At 44.8% G+C, this 15725-nt stretch overlaps 1 long non-coding RNA gene across 1 annotated transcript in view; it reads left to right on the top strand.

Annotated features, from left to right (window-relative positions):
- Positions 1–1724: 1724 nt before the first annotated feature.
- The window catches only part of LOC308654311, a 35632-nt gene continuing 21631 nt past the window's right edge, over positions 1725–15725 (top strand). The window contains exon 1 of the long non-coding RNA XR_014023215.1: positions 1725–1793. This is a non-coding gene — a long non-coding RNA (uncharacterized lncRNA). The remainder of the gene's footprint in view (positions 1794–15725) is intronic.

Here is a 15725-nt window from a genome sequence, read left to right as displayed (position 1 = left end):
GTTGGAAGTCCCAGACTCTTCTGAGGTTTCTGTATTCTATATTCTGTGTGCAGCCCCTCAGCAGGTTGACAGGCTTTGTTTCAAGGAGAGAAAAACAGCACAGACTAACTGCGCCCCCTCAGGTTCCCCTGGGGCACCTTCTGTGGTAGCTGTTGAAGCAGGGCTGGGTTTCCGTCCAGAACATCCCACCTTGCAGGGGAGTCCTGGTAGGTGTCCTGGCCAGTCTGCTCTTCTGGGGGCAGTAAGGAAGGAACAGAAAGTTTTAGGTCAGTGAGGTTGATTTATTTCTAGAAGGGGAGGAAGCAACATCTCTGAAGCTCTGGGAACATAGGGATTCATTTCTGCCCCACAAGAACTTCCTTGAGGGCTTGGGTCCGTGTTGGGTTAAATCATGTTGCACAGTCTTGAGTCACTATGTGAGTTCAGTGGCATTTCCTGGAGCCCCGGTGTCCTTATATGTGAAAGGAGACAATAGGATGCCTGCTCACTTAGGGTTGTGAGGTCCTAGGGTAAAATATTCAGCCTTTGACAGTGGAAGCCCCTGCTGGAGTGTTTCTGGTTCATGAGAGTAATGACAATCTCACCTTCTGGTTACCCTGAGGTTTCTGATGGAACCCCGAGTTGTTCAGAAGAAAAACGTGTCTATTCTGTTAACAAGCCAGGGCCACTTGTCCTCTGGGCTTGCACAGGTGGGGAGGAGGCTTCACAAGCTGTGGGAGAACCCAGTGGCCTCCATTCAGGTTAGTCTGAGCCCCTTGTACCTTCCCGTGTCTGTGAGTTCCATGAGCGCTCACACCAAAAGACTTCAAATGCTGCCACATCTCAAGCAAAAGCCAGAGCCAGGTTTGGGAGCAAAGAGGACAGTGCATGGATAAGGTGCCCAGCCCTCTAGGAAAGTCCTTCTGCAGGTCAGGCTAATACAAAGTCAGGAGCAGCTCGACCATTGGTTCCTGAGGAGTCTCCCAGGAAAAGTCTCCTGAAGGGGAACCATGCAGCTTCTGAGTGGCCAAGTCAGTCTCAAGTCCTTCACCCTCCCCTCCCTCCCCTGTCATCTTGGTTATTTCTCTCTCTCTCTCTCTCTCTCTCTCTCTCTCTCACACACACACACACACACACACACACACACACACACGTAGGCCACCCTGGGCTCTCTGTCTGGTGATCTCCTGTGGTTCGTGTCCATGTCACTCATCTGGTCATCCTGTCTCTCTTTAATGGGTCCTATTAACATTATATTGGAGTACAAATGTGGGGGGTGTAACTATAGAGCTATAATAGTCACAAGAATATCAGTAATTTTGTCTCTCCTTTTTGTATTTTATAGTCTTCAAACTATACCCCCGGAAACGTAAGCATTTTTTTAAAAGAAATTATATTTATTCATTGGATGGGGGAGGATTTTATTATTTTATGATGGACTTTAGTGTTAAATTAATAACATCTTTAAATGACATAGAAATAATACATCTAGGTAAAAATAAATTGTGACACCTCTTGAAAGAGAAATGGAACATACAGGGTGCTCAAGAAACAGTCTTTGAGGGAATGAATATCTTACATTTTAAAATTCCTAATCCCCCATATAGAAGTCATTTCCATCTTTGGAAGCTGCAGATTGTCACATACCTTTTATGACCCATGCATTTTCTTTCTTATCCATGGTGTAATCACATCATCTTAGCGATAAAACATGGTGTCTTTGGTGTCATTTATTTTTGTTACAGTTTGGAAAATGGTAATGCTAGTTATGATGAACCTCAACCACATGCTCTTGACAAGGCTATCATGACAAGGTAAAGAAAAGTCTGGAAGGGCATGTGTGTCCTGTGGTTAACTTCTCTTTCACTGTGGATCTTCTGAGCTCTTTGCATGCTCTTGATGCCCTGTACTTCTCTCTGCATGATAATCAATGACTAACTCCAATCTTGACCTACATAGCATTTCATGATGCCATGAGTTTGGAATTTCAGTGACTTCTTGGAAATGGAAATGGAAAGCAACTAAATTTGGTGTCATCATAAAATGCTACATTTAACTCCAAATCATTATGGTTTAAATGCATGTGTACTTTAGCATTTCTCTAAACAAATTAAGTGCGTACTGTCTTCCAGATTTACCCTTCTTCTCTTCTCTCATCCATTCTTACTTCCTTCTAATAAATTAGAGTCAACTGGTAAAGGAACTCCAACCTCTCCTCCAAAATCCTTTCATGAATTCACATTTTCTGGGTGTAAGGCACTTTCCATGAACCTGGATATTCACTAAGTAACTCTGACCTGCCAGGTGTCCTCTTCTGAGACTCCACTAAACTTGAGATGTACCTGACAACCAGGGGGCCTGTATACATGGGCTGGGATAAACAAGGGACACCAGGGCAGCCCTGAGCCCTCCTACATAGTGAGTGTGGTCTTTATCACCTCCACACAGTTAGCCCCCAAACAGTGTTCTTTGGCCCTTCCAAGTGGTACATCAGGTGCAAAGGAATGATTCTACCATCAGTGTGCAGAGGGATCCACCTTCTGTTAGAAGCCTACTCTCCATGTGGGACAATCTTTTTCAAAGGTCGCCATGTTCAGAGGAGCCCGCAGCTTGGGCTGCCAGTAAGATTTTATATAGCTAAATATATAGGGTGAAAGGTTTACTGAATTTACAATATTGAATATCACAAAAATTTCAAACTTCAATTTAATTTGCCATTGAAGGGAAAAGAAATTGTATTTGTGTATTCAGGCAAAATACTATCAACAAGATCGCTTACAAACAAGAGAAATTCCTTCCTCACGGTTCTGGAGGTGGCAAGTGTTTGACCAGGTGAAGTCAGGTTCACTGGCTTATTCATAGACGGTGCCCCTCCCTGTGTGTCACCCAGTGAAGGAGTGAGCCAGCTCACTGGGGTTGCTTGTCCTAAATTCTTCCCCAAAGGCCTCCATCTCCTAGTGCCATCCACCTGCTGACTAGGACCTCGAATTATGAATATTAGGGGTCACATGCATTCAGACCAAAGTAAAAGTGATGATGATGATGATCATGATGATGATGATGATGATGATGATGATATAATGGAAAAATAAGGTTTCAAAATGACAAATTGACTTCATCTCATTTGCTGCCTCTAGGATAAGGTGATGTGTGTTGGATTTGGTTGCTAGAGTGCTGTGTTGTGAGAGATGTGAAGATTGATTCAAGGGTCACTTAGCTCAGTCTCCTCCAGGCAGAGTAGACAGGGCTGTGGCCTGCCTCATACACATCTCCTGTTTCATAGGTAGCATGCTAGGAGGGGATGGATCTTATACTTAATGGACTGAAATTTCAAGGTCAAAGGAGAGTTGTCAACTATCTCTATTGCCCCAACATCAGTTCTTCTAGGACTCTCTGAATTTGTAGAATTGGTTTCTGGTCTTGCCTTCTATTTGCGAGGTCCGAAGTGTCCTCTCTGTACCAGGAAGTGTCATTGAGTTGGCTTAGAGGATTCTAGCAAGACAGACAAGCCTGGGTGGGAAGTGTACTGAGGGTAGGGTCTCCTGGTGGCAATGCTGAGGTAGAGTTTGGGATGCGAGGTGTTTGAAGAGAAGTCCAGGTGGACCTTCTGAAGCCTCAGTCCTCTGGGGCAATTATGCCCTGCCAAGAGTTGCCTTCATTGGGCAAAATGGAGACTTTGTGGCCCCACCTCTCTAGCCACTGGGATATGGGCTGCTCAGGAAAGGGACAACCCTTGGGCTGTGTAATTGGCAGCAGAGCAGGCCCTGAGAACTCTGGCAGCAGGAGGCCCTCTGCTGACCATGCTCCCCACTGCTGATGGCAAGTTCCTTGGGAATGTGGAAGGTACAGCATTATGGCTTCCTGAGGAGTAGGAGGCTTGGGAGAGTTTGCTGCATCCAGGATTCATTTTCAAAGGGAGGTTCAGGTTGATGTTGGTGGTACACGCCTGTAGTCCTTGTGACTTGTGAGGCTCAGGCAGGAGGATCACAAATTCAGCCCGTCTCAGCAACTCAGCAAGGACCCAGGCAAATAGTGAGACCTGATCTCAAAATTAAATAAAAACCAAGAAAGACAGAAAGAAAGATACAAAGAAAGAGGGTCATTTTGCAGGTTCATAACACACACTTTGAGGTCCCAGAAAACCTCTCAGGACACTAACATTGCCATGGACCCATTGCCATTTAGAAGTGAGTGTCAAAGCCATAGACATTCACTGACTCCTGGTCTCAGTCCTGAGTGTTGAGAGTAGGCAGCTCTGTGCCATCACCCATCGTGTCATGGCCCTGTCTGAGCCCTTTGCTACATACACAGGCCAAAACCTGCCTCCACCATAGATGAGACAACACCCGAGCCCCCACTGGATGCGTAGCTGCACCTCACGTGAGTACTCAACACTGAGGGCTTAAGAGGTGTGTGTGAGTGTCCTTGCTTTACCAGTTTTTACCCATGTCCCTGCACATGAGAAGACTTGCTAACTCTTGGATTTCTTTTACTGTACAAAAAGTGAAAACGAAAATGATAGGAAACAGAAAAAATTTCTAGGAGATGTTCAGAAATGAGTGTCTCTTCCCACTTGCTGGTGGGCATTCATCCTGGGTTGTTAAGGCAGAAATTCACAATCAGTGACTCCCACCCAGTTGTACTAAAGACCACTGAGGACGATTCTGTAGTGATTCTGGGTGTAATACACATTTGAAGGAGTTGCCTTTGGGAAGGACCGAGCCCCTCACACTCCTGTGAAGGGCAGAAGCAGAGTGTGTTGGTGTTGGGAGTCCCAGGCTCTTCTGAGGTTTCTGTATTCTATATTCTGTGTGCAGCCCCTCAGCAGGTTGACAGGCTTTGTTTCAAGGAGAAAAAAAACAGCACAGACTAACTGCGCCCCCTCAGGTTTCCCTGGGGCACCTTCTGTGGTAGCTGTTGAAGCAGGGCTGGGTTTCCATCCAGAACAGCCCACCCTGCAGGGGAGTCCTGGCCAGTCTGCTCTTCTGGGGGCAGTAAGGAAGGAACAGAAAGTTTCAGGTTAGTGAGGTTGATTTATTTCTAGAAGGGGAGGAAGCAACACCTCTGAAGCTCTAGGAACATAGGGATTCATTTCTGCCCCACAAGAACTTCCTTGAGGGCTTGGGTCCGTGTTGGGTTAAATCATGTGGAACAGTCTTGAGTCACTATGTGAGTTCAGTGGCATTTCCTGGAGCCCCGGTGTCCTTATATGTGAAAGGAGACAATAGGGTCCCTGCTCACTTAGGGTTGTGAGGTCCTAGGGTAAAATATTCAGCCTTTGACAGTGGAAGCCCCTGCTGGAGTGTTTCTGGTTCATGAGAGTAATGACAATCTCACCTTCTGGTTACCCTGAGGTTTCTGCTGGAACCCCGAGTTGTTCAGAAGAAAAACGTGTCTATTCTGTTAACAAGCCAGGGCCACTTGTCCTCTGGGCTTGCACAGGTGGGGAGGAGGCTTCACAAGCTGTGGGAGAACCCAGTGGCCTCCATTCAGGTTAGTCTGAGCCCCTTGTACCTTCCCGTTTCTGTGAGTTTCGTGAGCGCTCACACCAAAAGACTTCAAATGCTGCCACATCTCAAGAGAAAGCCATGTTTGGGAGCAAAGAGGACAGTGCATGGATAAGGTGCCCAGCCCTCTAGGAAAGTCCTTCTGCAGGTCAGGCTAATACAAAGTCAGGAGCAGCTCAACCATTGGTTCCTGAGGAGTCCCCCAGGAAAAGTCTCCTGAAGGGGAACCATGCAGCTTCTGAGTGGCCAAGTCAGTCTCAAGTCCTTCACCCTCCCCTCCCTCCCCTGTCATCTTGGTTCTCTCTCTCTCTCTCTCTCTCTCTCTCTCTCTCTCTCTCTCACGCACACACACACACACACACACACCCACACACACACACACGTAAGCCGCCCTGGGCTCTCTGTCTGGTGATCTCCTGTGGTTCGTGTCCATGTCACTCATCTGGTCATCCTGTCTCTCTTTAATGGGTCCTATTAACATTATATTGGAGTACAAATGTGGGGGGTGTAACTATAGAGCTATAATAGTCACAAGAATATCAGTAATTTTGTCTCTCCTTTTTGTATTTTATAGTCTTCAAACTATACCCCCGGAAACGTAAGCATTTTTTTAAAAGAAATTATATTTATTCATTGGATGGGGGAGGATTTTATTATTTTATGATGGACTTTAGTGTTAAATTAAAAACATCTTTAAATGACATAGAAATAATAGATCTAGGTTTTAATTAATTGTGAAAGTTCTTAAAAATAGGACTGGAACATAGAAGGTGCTCTGGAAATATTCTTTGAAGGAATGAATATTTTACATACTAAAATTACTAACCCATGAAGAAGGCATTGCCAACTTTGGAATCTGCAGATTTAACAAATTGTCACATACCTTTTATGACCCATACATTGTCTTTGTGATCCATGATGTAGACACTTTATTTTAGTGATAACATTGTCTTTTTGGTGTCATTTATTTTTGTTAAAGTATGGACAATGGTAATACTGGTTATGATAAACTTCATGACAAGTCTATTATGACAAGGTAAAGAAAAGTGTGGAAGTGAATGTGTGTCACATGGTGAACCTTCTCTACCCATGTACATATTCTGAGATCTCTGCATGCTCTTGATGCCCTGCACTTCTCTCTGGTACTCACAAGATTTTGTGCCATCAAAAATGCTACTTATAACTCCAGATCATTACGGTTTAAATGCATGTGTACTTTAACATTTCTCTGTATCAAACAAAGGGCTTATTATCTTCCAGATTTACCCTTCTTCTCTTCTCTTATCCATTCTCCTTCCTTCTAATAAATTAAGGTCCAACAGAGAAGGAAATCCAACCTCTCCTTCAAAATAATTTCATTAATTCACATTTTCTAGACGTAAGGCACTTTCCGTGAACCTGGACATTCACTAAATAACTCTGACCTGCCAGGTGTCCTCTTCTGAGACTCCACTAAAACTTGAGATATACCTGACAACCAGGGGATCTGTATGCATGGGCGGGATAAACAAGGGACATCAGGGCATCCCTGAGCTCTCCTACATAGTGGGAGTGATCTTTATCACCTCCATACAGCTGGCCCCAAACCAGTATTCGTTGGCCCCCCAAGAGGTATCTCGGGTGCAAAAGAGTGAGTCTACCATCAGTGTGCAGGCGGATCCACCTTCTCTTGGAAGCCTACACTCCATATGGGACAATCCAGTTTAAAGGTCACCATGTTCTTGGGAGCCTCCAGCATAGGCTCCCAGAAAGAGTTTATGTTGCTAAATACATAGTCCAGGCAAGTGCATCCTTATCTTAAGCAGTGTTGCCTAGTAACAGCGGATGCTCTACCTTTGTCAGACCTCAAAAGGAACAGAACTAAAAAGGTATTTGTGTCTTCAGAAGGGTGAAAAGTTTAACCAATTTAAATTATTGAGCCTGAAAATAATTTCAAACATTTCAATTTAATGTGCCATTTAAGGGAAAGGAAGATGTATTTGTGTATCCAGGCAAAATACAATAAACAAGATCTCTTACAAACAAGAAAATTCCTCCTCACGGTTCTGGAGGTGGCAAGTGCTAGACCAGGTGAAGTCAGGTTCACTGGCTTGTTCATAGGCAGTACCCCTCCCTGTATCTCACCCAGGTGAAGGAGTGAGCCAGCTCAATGGGGTTTCTTGTCCTAAATTCTTCCCCAAAGGCCTCCACCTCCTAGTGCCATCTACCTGGTGTCTAGGATCTCAACCTACGAATATTTGGGGGGACACAAGCATTCAGAACAAAGCGAAAGTTATAATAATAATAATAAGGAACAATAAGGTTTTAAAATGGCAAATTGACATTTGCTGCCTCTAGGATAAGGTGGATGTGTGTTGGATTTGGTTGCTAGATTGCTAGGTTGTGAGAGATGTGAAGATTGATTCAAGGGTCACTTAGCTCTCTAGGCAGAGTAGACAGGGCTGTGGCCTGCCTCATACACATCTCCCGTTTCATAGGGTAGCATGGGAAGAGGGCATCTTGTACTTAATGGACTAAAATTTCAAGGTCAAATGAGAATTCTCAACTGTCTCTCTTGCCCCAACATGTGTTTTTCTAGGAGTCTCTGAATTTGTAGTATTGGCTTCTGTTCTTGCCTCCTGTTTGCGAGGTCTGCAGGTGTCCTCTCTTTACCAGAAAGTGTGATTGAGTTGCCTTAAAGGATTCTAGCAAGACAGGCAAACCTGGGCGAGAAGTGTAATGAGGGTCAGGTCTCCTGGTGGCAATGCTGAGGTGGAGTTTGGGATGCGAGGTGTTTGAAGAGAAGTCCAGGTGGACCTTCTGAAGCCTCATATGCCCTGCCAAAAGTTGCCTTCATTGGGCTAAATGGAAACTTTGTGCCCCCACCTCTCTAGCCACTTGGATCTGGGCTGCCCAGGAAAGACAAAGCCCTTGGGCAGTGCAGTTGGCAGCAGAGCAGGCCCTGAGAACTCTGGCAGCAGGAGGCCCTCTGCTGACCATGCTCCCCACTGCTGATGGCAAGTCCTTTGGGAATGTGGAAGGTACAGCATTATGGCTTCCTGGGGAGTAGGGGGCTTGGGAGAGTTTGCTGCATTCAGGGTTCATTTTCAAGTGAAAGGGAGGGTCAGGTTGTGCTTGGTGGTGCATGCCTGTAGTCCTAGAGAATTGGGAGGCTGAGGCAGGAGGATCGCAAGTCTCAGCAACTCAGCAAGGCCCTAAGCAAATAGTGAGACCCTGTCTCAAAATTTTAAAAAAAGAAAGAAAGAGGATCATTTTGCAAGTTGATAGCACCCACTTTGAGGTCCCAGAAACCTCAAAGCGGTCAGTGCCATGAACCCTTTGCCATTTAGAAGTGATTGTGAAAGCCAGAGACATTCACTAACTCCTGGTCTCAGACCTGAGTGCTAGAATAGGCAGCTGTGTGCCATCACCCATCCTGTCATGGCCCTGTCTGAGCCCTTTGCTACATACGTGGGCCAACACCTGCCTCCACCATAGATAAGACAACACCCAAGCCCCCACTGGATGCCAGGTGCACCCCACATAAATACTCAACACTGAGGGCTTAAGAGGTGTGTGTGAGTGTCCTTGCTTTACCAGTTTTTACCCATGTCCCTGCACATGAGAAGACTTGCTAACTCTTGGATTTCATTTACTGGACAAAAATGGAAAACGATAATGATAGGAAACAGGAAAAGCCCTAGGAGATGTTCAAAAATGAATGCCTCTTCCCACTTGCTGGTGGGCATTTCATCCTGGGTTGTTAAGGCAGAAATTCACAATCAGTGACTCCCACCCAGTTGTACTAAAGACCACTGAGGACGATTCTGTAGTGATTCTGGGTGTAATACACATTTGAAGGAGTTGCCTTTGGGAAGGACCTAGCCCCTCACACTCCTGTGAAGGGCAGAAGCAGAGTGTGTTAGTGTTGGAAGTCCCAGGCTCTTCTGAGGTTTCTGTATTCTTTATTCTGTGTGCAGCCCCAACAGCAGGTTGACAGGCTTTGTTTCAAGGAGAGAAAAACAGCACAGACTAACTGCGCCCCCTCAGGTTTCCCTGGGGCACCTTCTGTGGTAGCTGTTGAAGCAGGGCTGGTTTTCCATCCAGAACATCCCACCCTGCAGGGGAGTCCTGGTAGGTGTCCTGGCCAGTCTGCTCTTCTGGGGGCAGTAAAGAAAGGAACAGAAAGTTTCAGGTTAGTGGAGTTGATTTATTTCCATGAGGTGAGGAGGCAGCATCTCAGAAGCTCTAGTTGCGCTGGAATTAATTTCTGCCCCACGGAGACCCTCTTTAGGGCTCTGGGGTCTGTGTTAGAGTAAATCGTGTTGCACATTCTTGTGTCTTTGGAAGTTCTGTGGCATTTCCTGGAGCCTCAATGTCCTTATGTGTAAAAGGAGACAATAGGATCCCTGGTCACTGAGGGTTGTGAGGTCATAGGGTCACTTAGGATGATGTTTGACCACTTAGAAGCTGCATGGTTCCCCTTCAGGAGACTTTTCCTGGGAGGCTCCTCACGAACCAATGGTTGAGCTGCTCCTGAGTTTGTATTCGTCTGACCTGCAGAAGGATTTTCCTAGAGGGCTGGGCACCTTATCCATGCACTGTCCTCTTTGTTACCAAACCTGGCTTTGGCTTGAGATGTGGCAGGTTGGTTTGTAAGGTCACAGCCTTTGACAGTGGAAGCCCTTGCTGAAGTGTTTCTGGTTCATGAGAGTAATGACAATTTCATCTTCTGGTTACCCTGAGGTTTCTGATGGAACCATGGAACCCAGACGTGTTCAGAAGATAAATGTGTCTGTCCATCCTGTTATGAAGCCAGGGCCACTTAGCTTCTGCCCTTACACAGGTGGGGAGGGGGCTTCAGATGCCATGGGAGACCCCATTGGTCTTCCATTCAGTTTAGTCTGAATCTCTTGTACCTTCCCGTTTCTGTGAGTTCCATGAGTGCTCACACCAAAAGACTTCAAATGCTGCCACATCTCAAGACAAAGCCATGTTTGGGAGCAAAGAGGACAGTGCATGGATAAGGTGCCCAGCCCTCTAGGAAAGTCCTTCTGCAGGTCAGGCTAATACAAAGTCAGGAGAAGCTCGACCAGGGTTTGTGAGGAGCCTCCCAGGAAAAGTCTCCTGAAGGTGAACATGCAGCTTCTGAGTGGCCAAGTCAGTCTCAAGTCCTTCACCCTCCACCTCCCCTGTCATCTTGGCTATTTCTCTCTCTCTCTCTCTCTCTCTCTCTCTCTCTCTCTCTCTCTCTCTCTCTCTCTCTCTCTCTCTCTCTCTCTCTCTCTCACACACACACACACACGCACACACACACACACACAGGCCACCTGGGTTCTCTGTCTGGTGATCTCCTGTGTTTCATGTCCATGTCCCTCATCTCATCATTGTGTCTCTCTGGAATGGGACTATTAATATCCAAGTTAGAGTACCAATGTGAGGGATGTAACTTTAGAGCTGTAATAGTGACAAGAAAACTAGTGATTTTGTCTCTCCTTTTTGTATTTTATAGTCTTGAAACTATCACTCCGGAAACGTAAGCCTTTTTAAAAGATGTTATATTTATACATGGGGTGAGGGAGGATTTTGTTACCCTATGGTGGACTTTAAAGTTAAATTAATAACATCTTTAAATGATATAAAAATAATACATCTAGGTAAAAATAAAGTGTAACACTTGTTAAAACACAACTGGAACATAGAAGGAGCTCATAAAATAGTCATTGAAGGAATGAATATTATACATGGTAAATTACTAATCCATGAAAAAGTCAATTGCATCTTTGAATTCTGCAGATTTAACAAATTGTCACATACCTTTTGTGACCCATATATTGTCTTTGTGATCCATGATATAAACACTTCATATTAGAGATAACGTGGTGGTTTTTTTTTGGTGTAATTTATTTTTGCTACAATATAGAAAATGGTAATAGTGGTTATAATAAGAATCATTTATATGGTGTTCACAATCCTGTTATGACAAGGTCAAGAAAATCTGGAAATGCATTTGTGCTCCATGATGAACTTCTCATCCCATGTAGATATTCTGAGCTCTCTGCATGCTCTTGGTGCCCTGCACTTCTCTTTGTGTAATACCCTGTCAATGGCTAGCTCCAATCTTGACTTACATAGCATTTCATGATGTCATAAGTTTGAAATTTCAGTGACTTCTTAGCAACAGAAAGGTGAAGCAACTAAAATTTGATGTCATTATAAAATGCTATGTATAACTCCAGATGATAACAATTTAAATTCATGCATACTTTAGCATTTCTCTGCATCAGACCAAGTGGTTACTGTCTTCCAGAGATACCCTTCTTCCCTTCTATCATCTATTCTTCCATCCTTCTAATAAATTATGATCAAGCAGAAAAGGAACTCCAACCTCTCCTCCAAAATTTTTTTATGAATTCATATTTTCTGGATGTGAGGCACTTTCCATGAACATGGACAGTCACTAAGTAACTCTGACCTACCAAGTGTCCTCTTCTGAGGCTTCACTAAAACTTGAGATGTACCTGTCAACTAGGGAACCTGTCTGCTTAAAAGAAGTGGGGCCAGGATAAGCAAGCGCCAGCAGGGCAGCCCTGAGCTCTCCTACTTGAGGGTGTGGTCTTTAACACATTCACAAAGCTGGCCCCAAAATAGAGTTCATTGCCCTCCCACAAGGGGTACCTCAGGTGCAAAGGAGTGAATCTAATATCATTGTGCAAGGGGATCCACCTTCTCTTAGAAGCCTACACTCCACATGGGACAATCCATTTCAAAAGTTACCATGTTCAGGAGAGCCCCCAATATAAGCTCCTAGTAAAATTTTATAAAATAAATATATAGTGCTGGCAAGGGTATCCTTATCTTGAGCAGTGTTACCTAGTAACAGCTGAAGCTCTACCTTTTTCAGACCTCAAAAGGAACAGAACTAGAAAGGTATTTGTCTCTTCAGAAGGGTAAAAGGTGCTGAGAGCCACAGCCGAAGGGGCCCCAGCAAACTTCCAGCTGCCAGCAAACTTCCAGCTGCCAGCAAATTTCCAGCTGCCAGCTGATGATTGGCTCACAGCAGCCCCAGCAAACTTCTAGCTGCCAACTGATTGGCTCCTCTGCAGTGATACTCATTGGGCTGTTTCCCCGCCCTTTCAGACCACAGATCTGCTCATTGGAGGACTTTTTTTTTTCCAAAAGAAACGAACTTTATTTTTAGAACACACACACCACACCACACAGCTCCTCAGGAAAAACCCTCAGAGCCCAACTGCCACCACCGGCTTCCCACAAGCCTCTCCAGCTCCCCCACTCCTCCTGCTCTTGAGGCCGATTGGCTGGGTCGTGTGGGCCGAGCCAAAAAAAACTCCTGGTTTGACAGTGTAAGCCCTTGCTTGAGGGTTTCTGGTTCATGACACTAATGACAATCTCATTGGTCAGTGCACACAGATGATACCTGGCCCTCTAGGAAGATTTCTCTACAGGTCAGGTTAATACAAAGTCATGAGCAGCTCAACCATTGGTTCCTGAGGAGCCTCCCAGGAAAAGTCTCCTGAAGGGGAACCATGCAGCTTCTAAGAGGCAAAGTCAGTCTCAAGTCCTACACCCTCCCTATACCCTTTCATCTTTATTATTTCTCTCTCTCTCTCTCTCTCTCTCTCACACACACACACACACACACACACACACACATACACAAATGTAGTCCACCATAGGCTCTGTGTCTGGTGATCTCGTGGGTTTCCTATCCATGTCACTCATCTGCTCAACCTCTCTCTCTGTGGAATGGGCACTATGAACATCCATATTGCAGTAAGTGTTGGGGGTATAGCTGTAGATCCATAATACATAATACTCACTAGACAATTAGTAATTGTGTCTCTCCTTTTTGTATTTTATAGTGATGAAGCTGCACCCAAGGAAATGTAAGCCTTGTTTTTAAAAAAATAATTATATTTATACATGGGATGGGGGAGGATTTTTATTATCCTACGATAGACTTTAAAGTCATATTAAAACATCTTTAAGTGACACAAAATTAATAGATACATCTAGGTAAAAATAAATTGTGACACCTCTTAAAAATAGGACTGGAACATAGAAGGTACTCTAGAAATACTATTTGAAGGAATGACTATTTTACATGTGAAAATTACTAATCCATGAAGAAGTCATTTCCATCTTTGGAATCTGCAGATTTAACAAACTGTCACATACCTTTCATGACCCTTACATTGTCTATGTGATCCATTATGTAAACACTTCATCTTAGTGATAACATTGTGTTTTTCATGTCATTTATTATGTTACAGTATAGAAAATGGTAATAATCATAAAGATGATTATATGGTGTTTACAATCCTGTTATGACAAGGTCAAGAAAAATCCGGGAGTGCATGTGTGTCCCGTGGTGAACTTTCTCATCCCATAGAGACATTCTGAGCTCTCAGCATGCTCTTGACGCCCTATACTTCTCTCTGCATAATGCTCTGTCAATGGGTACCTCCAATCTTAACCTGCATAACATTTAATTATGCCATAAATTTGAAATTTATGTATAAAAGATATTTTTGTCTTCAGAAGGGTGAAAGGTTTACCCAATTTACAATATAGAATATCACAAAAATTTCCAAACGTTTCAATTTAATTTGTCACTTAAGAGAAAGGAAATTGTATTTGTGTATCCAGACAAAATACTATAAACAAGATCTCTTACAAACAAGAGAAATGTTTCCCTCATGGTTCTGGAGGTGGCAAGTGCTGGACCAGGTGCTGTCAGGTTCACTGGCTACTTTATAGACGGTGGCCCTCCCTGTGTCTAACACAGTGGAAGGAGTGAGCCAGCCCATTGGAGTGTCTTGTCCTAAATTCTTCCCCAAAGGCCTCCACCTCCTAGTGCCATTCTCATGGTGTCTAGGATCTCAACTTATGAAATTTAGGGGAACACAAGCATTGAGACCAAATCAAAAGTGACAATAATAATAATCATAAAGGAACAAAATGGTTTCAAAATGTCAAATTCACTTCATGTCATTTGCTGCCTCTAGGATAAGGTGACGTGTGTTGGATTTGGTTGCTAGATTGCTAGGTTGTGAGAGATGTGAAGATTGATTCAAGGGTCACTTAGCGCAGTGTCCTCCAGGCAGAGTAGATAGGGCTGTGGCCTGCCTCATACACATCTCCCCTTTCATAGGGTAGCATGCTAGGAGGGGATCTTAACTTATGGACTGAAATTTCAAGGTCAAATGAGAGTTGTCAACTATCTCTCTTGGCCCAACATCAGTTCTTCTAGGACTTTCTGAATTTGTAGGATTGTTTTCTGGTCTTGCCTTCTGTTTGCAAGGTCTGAAGGTGTCCTCTCTGTACCAGGAAGTGTCATTGAGTTGGCTTAGAGGATTCTAGCAAGACAGACAAGCCTGGGTGGGAAGTGTACTGAGGGTAGGGTCTCCTGGTGGCAATGCTGAGGTGGAGATTGGGATGTGAGGTGTTTGAAGAGAAGTCCAGGGGGACCTTCTGAAGCCTCAGTCCTCTGGGGCAAATACGCCCTGCCAAGAGTTGCCTTCATTGGGCTAAATGGAGACTTTGTGCCCCCACCTCTCTAGCCACTTGGATCTGGGCTGCCCAGGAAAGACAAAGCCCTTGGGCAGTGCAGTTGGCAGCAGAGCAGGCCCTGAGAACTCTGGCAGCAGGAGGCCCTCTGCTGACCATGCTCCCCACTGCTGATGGCAAGTTCCTTGGGAATGTGGAAGGTACAGCATTATGGCTTCCTGGGGAGTAGGGGGCTTGGGAGAGTTTGCTGCATCCAGGATTCATTTTCAAAGGGAGGTTCAGGTTGATGTTGGTGGTACACGCCTGTAGTCCTTGTGACTTGTGAGGCTCAGGCAGGAGGATCACAAGTTCAGCCAGTCTCAGCAACTCAGCAAGGCCCTAAGCAAATAGTGAGACCCTGTCTCAGATGAAGAAAGGAAGGAAGGAAGGAAGGAAGGAAGGAAGGAAGGAAGGAAGGAAGGAAGGGGGAGGGAGGGAGGGAGGGAGGGAAGGAAGGAAGGAAGGAAGGAAGGAAGGAAGGAAGGAAGGAAGGAAGTTATTTCACAAGTTGATAACACAGATTTTGAGGTCCCAGAAACCTCTCAGGACGCTAACATTGCCATGGACCCTTTGTCGTTTATAAATGATTGCCAAAGCCATAGACATTCACTAACTCCTGATGTCAGACCTGAGTGCTGAGAGTAGGCAGCTGTGTGCCCATCACCCATCCTGTCATGGCCCTGTCTGAGC

Source organism: Spermophilus citellus (assembly GCF_964194105.1).
Source record: "Spermophilus citellus genome assembly, chromosome: 8".
Lineage (NCBI taxonomy): Eukaryota > Metazoa > Chordata > Mammalia > Rodentia > Sciuridae > Spermophilus > Spermophilus citellus.
Note: the sequence above shows the minus strand (reverse complement) of the source record. Positions and strands in the feature narration are given on the sequence as shown.